The sequence below is a fragment of the Tiliqua scincoides genome, chromosome 7 (genome assembly GCF_035046505.1).
Source record: "Tiliqua scincoides isolate rTilSci1 chromosome 7, rTilSci1.hap2, whole genome shotgun sequence".
NCBI lineage: Eukaryota > Metazoa > Chordata > Lepidosauria > Squamata > Scincidae > Tiliqua > Tiliqua scincoides.
This window is the reverse complement of record NC_089827.1, coordinates 17,256,129-17,262,539: the sequence shown is the minus strand read 5'-3', so window position 1 is coordinate 17,262,539 and position 6,411 is coordinate 17,256,129. Positions and strand designations below refer to the sequence as shown.

Here is a 6,411-nt window from a genome sequence, read left to right as displayed (position 1 = left end):
CAAATGTTTAAGGACATAATGTTGGCATCCTTCAGTCTCGGAAGACTATGGTATTGCGCTCTGAATGGTGGTTCTGGAACAGAGTGTCCTCTCCAGTGTGCAAAGCCTGGGTAGAGTAGATATGGAGGATAGACTGTTACCCATGCAGCAAATCCCCTCTCTCCAAGTCGCTGAAATGGTCCAATGGAAAGGCAGAGGCCAATACGGTTGGTTCCAGCGCCGTCGTAGGAGTTGCCAGAACATGACTGTGTTCAGCCATGAACTGCCTCAGGGACTCCGGCTCCGGATTTTGCCTCAAGGTTGACTCCTGAAGCCTCTTCCATAACTGGATGTAGCCACAAGGCAGTGGAGGTTTGGGATCAGAGTTTTCCTTCTCTCAGATGAACTGCCTTCCCAGGCTAACGAGTCCCATCTACCCTGTGGCTGTTTAGTTGCCTCTTACGACAGGTACAGCCAAACTGAGGGCCTATTCTTATCCCCCAGCCCCCAGGGGTTAAGGACATAGCAAGTAAGAAAGCTAGGTGAAAACAAAGGATAACAGATGACATAATGCAAGGTGTGGGCAAACCCTGACCATGGGCCATTTGTGGCCCTCGGGGCCCCCCAATCTGGCCCGCAGAGGGCCCCCAGTCTCTAAACAGCCTCTGGACCATCAAGGACTGTTGAAGCCCGTGCTGGCCCACAACGGCTGGTCATGACCATCAGACACAAGCTGCTGACAGAGTTAGAGCAAGGCCTTTTATAGTCTCCATGTGTTTTCTGCTTTTCCCTAGGCATTATTGAAACCCCCCCACCTCCACTGCCTCTGAACAACTTATGTCTCCATGTGTTTCTGGCTTCGTCTGCATGTTTTCACTCTGTAAGAGGTGCGTGACAAACAGTTCATAGTTCTCATGTGGTTCTACATGCCTGTATTACAGTTCTCCTGTGTATTATAAATAAGCTCAATAAAATTCATTCATTCATATAAGTTCTGTCTCCAATGTATTCATTTATGTAAATATATGTAAATTTATTCAAATTTGAAATGTAAATTAATTCTTTTTTATTCCCGGTTCCCAACACAGTTTCAGAGAGAGGATGTGGCCCTCCTAACAAAATGTTTGTCCACCCCAACATAATGGATATGAAGTTTGTGGTGAGATTTACAAGGACATCTGCAAGAGGGATCTGAAGGCCTTAGGAGTGGACATCAACAAGTGGGAAACCCTGGCCTCTGAGCGGCCCGCTTGGAGGCAGGCTGTGCAGCATGGCCTTTCCCAGTTTGAGGAGACACTTGGCCAACAGACTGAGGCAAAGAGGCAAAGAAGGAAGGCCCATAGCCAGGGGGACAGACCAGGGACAGACTGCACTTGCTCCCAGTGTGGAAGGGATTGTCACTCCCGGATCGGACTTTTCAGCCACACTAGACGCTGTTCCAGAACCACCTTTCAGAGCGCGATACCATAGTCTTTCGAGACTGAAGGTTGCCAACAACAGGTGAGATTTAAGTGCAAAAAATGCCATAAAGAAAATGTCACAGAAGTGAAAAATAACCAAGATGTTAGATTAAGAACATTCTTAGGAGGCATGTTGCCAATTACAACTTAGCACATGATCTGGACAAATACACAAACTCACTTTCTGAAATGTAAATATGCAACCATGACACATGAAAATAAGTGAGTGGTCCCACACTACCACCTCCATAGGAAACCTTCTTGGAAAAGGGATTGCTTATGCCCCATAGAAATCTCACCTCAGATGAACAGAGTTGGCTGAAGTAGCATTGGTCTTGGACCAAAAGTCTCATGAAGTTGAATTAATAAAGTCCGTGGGTGAAATAGGGAGAAGTGCATTTCAGCTTTCAAGATGGAATTTCACTTTCTCATCCCCAATTTTGTAAATTAATGGTGGGTTGCTAACAGGTACACTTTTCAACTAGCAAAGAAATCAAGGGACCCTGCAAAGGAATTGTATCAATAGTGTGCATATGGCCAGCTGAGACACCTAATTTGGATCTAAATACACTGATAAGCTTTAAACCATCCCACCCCTGCCTTTACTTTCGAACAAAATTATTTTGACTGTATATAAGGGCAGCTTTTTCAAATCACAATTTTAATAGACTGAGAGCCCAATCCTATGCCTGTCTACTCAGACGTTAGTCCCATTATAGTCAATCGGGCTTACTCCAAGGGAAGCGTGGCTAGGATTGCAACCACAGTTATGGAAAAGTAAAGATTATTAGTTACACAGAATCCTCCATCATAAGCAACAGAGAAACAGATAATTATTTGCTCCATGCAAAATGTTTAGGACCAAAATAGATAGGACAAAGTCATGTGCAGTTGCTTAAACCCAGTCTACATATAAAATGTGTGTGTGTGTGGGGGGGGGGTGTTTCAATTTCAAAATGAAAAGTGCTACACCCTCCCCTATGCATAAGTTTCTTCTCTGCAGTTTGTGTCCCTCTCCATCCCTTACAGTCCAGTGGTTCTCAAACTTTTCAGTCCTGGGACCCACTGTTTAGAATGACAATCTGTGGAGAACCACCAGAAGTAATGTCATTAACCTGGAAGTGATGTCATGGCCAGAAGAAACATCGTCTAGCAGGAAAAGTTTTAACACCCCCCAATATGACGGGCAGTCCAATCCTGAGCTGCCCACAGCGCCCAGGTCCAGTGGCTCCGTGGAGGGCTGCTGCCGGAACCTGTGCCTCCCTTGTTACCGTTCATCCCCTTGCCCCGAGTAAGGGAAGCAGCCCCGCAATGGGGCTACTCACTTTAGTGGTGACCAAAAGGTCAGCACTAAAGTAAAGGCGCTTGTGTAGGGCGCGCAGCCCTGCACGAGCACCTTGGATCCTGCAGAGCTCGACTCCGCGGATCCTCCTCACTCTCCGCCTAACTCTCCCCCGACACGCCTCCAGCCTGCCCCCGGCCACGCCTCCCGCTGGCCTCCACCTCCCTGGAACGCCTCCCCCACGCCCCCAGCCACGCCCCGCCTCCTGTTCCGCAGCCCAGCAGTCCAGGAGACCACAGAGCTGCGGAACCCGGGTGATTACCGCACGCTAGCCCAGCGTCGACCGGAGCTGAGTTAGCTCCGGTGGGAGCCCGGTGGTGAGCCCCGCAAAATTACCCTATGGCACATTTGCGAACGAGGTCAGCGGTGCAGAGCCGTGCTGCGGACCTCAGGATTGGGCTCTAAGTCAAATCAATCAAGTAAGTACATTAAAAGTTTACAGTAAGTATAAGTTTAAAAATTTATTTAAAATGAAGAACCCTCCTAACTCTCCCAAGCAGCTGCTGCTCTGTTAAAAAAAAGTCCCCAAATGTCCCAAAGGCTGCAATCCTATTCACACTTACCCAGGAGTAAGCGCCACTGACTATAATTATTAAAAGCATGTACATAGTGGCCTGTTAAAAGTACAGATCTGTAATATTTCTCCAGATCAGTAACATTCCATGGTAGTATCAAGTCTAATATTAAAAATAAAATACACATTGAAATGAATGGGGACCCACCTGAAATTGGCTCGTGACCCACCTAGTGGGTCCTGACCTGCAATTTGAGAAACATTGCCTTGCACTTTTTCTCAACCGAGCTCAAATAATGCAAGTGAGGAAGAAAAAAGCAAGTACAAGAAGGTTTAAAAAACAAATAGGATGAAGACACATCTCACTTAACATAAGAACATAAGAACAGCCCCACTGGATCAGGCCATAGGCCCATCTAGTCCAGCTTCCTGTATCTCACAGCGGCCCACCAAATGCCCCAGGGAGCACACCAGATAACAAGAGACCTCATCCTGGTGCCCTCCCTTGCAGGGAGGTTCATTCAACTTCACACAGACCATGGGATAAGCACAAAACATTTGGTACCTCAGTCAGAGAAGGAAAAGGAAGTGTATACATCTGCTGCCAGAAATCACCATTGCCAGAATACAATGTTAGACAGCAGCAAAACCCCTCCTAAGGGCACCTATCCAAGATTTAGAGAATGGCAGTTCCCACAAAGAAGCTGCCATTTCTGATGACTGTCTCTGCACAATGTCTGTGACGGTGATGTGCTAACTGCCGCACAACTTGCTCCTGGAGATGTCCGAACACTCAACAACTTTGTGTTGCAGGTTTGGTCTTAAAGCAGAGACTTTGAAAATCTTTTCTTGCTGGTTCCTCAATTACTATAACGACAACTACAAACAGTGTGGATTATTTTGAAGTCATTTGGGAGAATTCTCGGCAGAATTACCTAATAAGAAGTGGGAACCATGGCTGAGAGAAGTCTTGGGGGCTCAGGTGTTCAGATTAGGCATCCCAGCTCTGCAACATATTTTCAAAGCAAGCAATAAGGTCCCCTTTTAGCAATGCAATAATCCATGAGGCTAGGGCGTGTATCTTTTGAAGACAACCTTGTCTATAGTCTTTTCAGAGACTGAGTGGCATGCTGCTTTTCTATTTAGTGGCAAGTTCAAGAGAAACAGACATTCAGCGGCACAGCGACTCAGTTCCACTTAGCTTCAAATACAAAAAAGAAAATAAAAAAGCACTTGAATACAATCCAGGCTCTTGATGGTTGGTTTAGATCTGCTTCTTTCTACACGGAAAATTACATAAAAGAATTTATATGTAACAGGAAGCAAAGGCTTTCTCCTTATATATATATATATATATATATATATATATATATATATATATATATATATATATATATTTGTTGAATTCATTAATGGTAGATTGTCTACTCTCCTTTCTAAGCATCACGATCTCTTCAGTACAATGCAAGCTTTCAACTTCGAGCAAACCAAAACAAGTCTCTAGCCTGATGCTATGAAATCTACAACACACTTGCAGCCCAGTTCTATCCTCTCTGCCCCTCATTGAAAAGGTCTCTACCCCCTTAAGGAGGTGGCAATGTTACAGCGATGGCAGTGATTGCACAGCCAGTGCTTAAAGGGGGTTTCTCACTTACAGGGGGTTGCGCTGTCCCTCTGGAGGGTGTGGGGAGCCTGCAGCCCCCTCTGTGGGCCTCCCCACAACTCAGAACGGCTCCCTGATGTGATCGCGACCCACTTCCTGTTTTTGTCACTGTGATTCTGTGTTTGAGGCATAGGGAGGCCCACACCGCAGAAAGGGCTGCAGGCTCCCCACACCCTCTGAGGGCCAAAACAACCCCCACAAAGCGAGAACAACAACAAAGTGAGAAACCCCCTTTTTCTTGGTGACGTGATCTTGAAAATGCCATCAACACTGTTCCCCCCCTGCAACCACTCAGGGAGGCCACACCTCCCTAAATTTTGGGAACTGCTGGGTTAGGATATTGGTAGCACCATCGCCACTGATCCCACACCTTTCAGGAACCCAATCTGCCATCCCCCTCCACACCCCACTCAGCACACTGACAGAGCACCTTGTGCAACAGGCACTGACTGATTACAGCAGTAAAATCAAAGGAAAAATTTTATGTAGTAGAGCAAATTCAGGTAACTTTCAATGTTTAAATTCATTACACTACTAACTTCATTCATAAAATATTCACTGGTTTAGAAGATTTTCCTTTTCTGTATTTCAGGAATGGAATGTAGGTGTTTGGGTCCATGCTTAAGTGCATGCTTAAATTCATGCTTAAGTGATACTGGACACATGATTTGTTTATGTTTTTTTGTTTTTAACAGAGGTTTTGATTTCATCTGGCTCTTAATAATCACATATACATGCACTGGTGGGGTCCAACTTGACTGTTCTTATCAAGAAAATAAGTTCATTCTTGTAGTTTCAGTGGAAAGATCATTGCAAGTGTAATCTCAGTGGGAAGCAGCAACTAGGAAAAGTACATTAAACTTTGGGAATTATTGGAAAGTTGACTAAAGTCTAGTCCTCACAGAGGTGATAAATTACATCAGGGCTGCAGAAAGAGGCTTGTAAGATGGATGCTACTTCACTTTAAAAACCAAACCAAACCCAAACCTCTACATCAGCCATTTTAAACCACTGTGCCGTGGCACACTTGTGTGCCGCAAATAGTTCCCAGGTGTGCCACAGGAACTTGGGAGAGAGTCATTTATTAATAGGGCCATTACCCTGCACATGCCTGATCTTGTCTGATCTCGGAAGCTAAGCAGGGTCAGGCCTGGTTAGTACTTGGATGGGAGACCGCCTGGGAATACCGGGTGCTGTAGGCTTATACCATAGTCTTTTGAGACTGAAGGTTGCCAACCACGGGGGATGTGAACCCTCCAGTGTGCCTTGTCAATTGTCAAAAAAAATGATGGTTTGTCTTGACCATTTTAGTGCCTTGCTAGTGTGCTGTGAGATGAAAAAGGTTGAAAATCACTGATCTACATAGAAAACAATATGTCATTTAGCAGGGTTCTAGCTTAGACTTCTAACATGCTAGTTTTCTATATGCAGAGATGTTTTGTGTATGGATGAG

General features: G+C 45.4%; 1 pseudogene; it reads left to right on the top strand.

Annotated features, from left to right (window-relative positions):
* The first annotated feature begins 6,043 nt into the window (after positions 1-6,043).
* LOC136657841 (5S ribosomal RNA) lies at positions 6,044-6,160 on the top strand (annotated as a pseudogene).
* Positions 6,161-6,411: the final 251 nt, after the last annotated feature.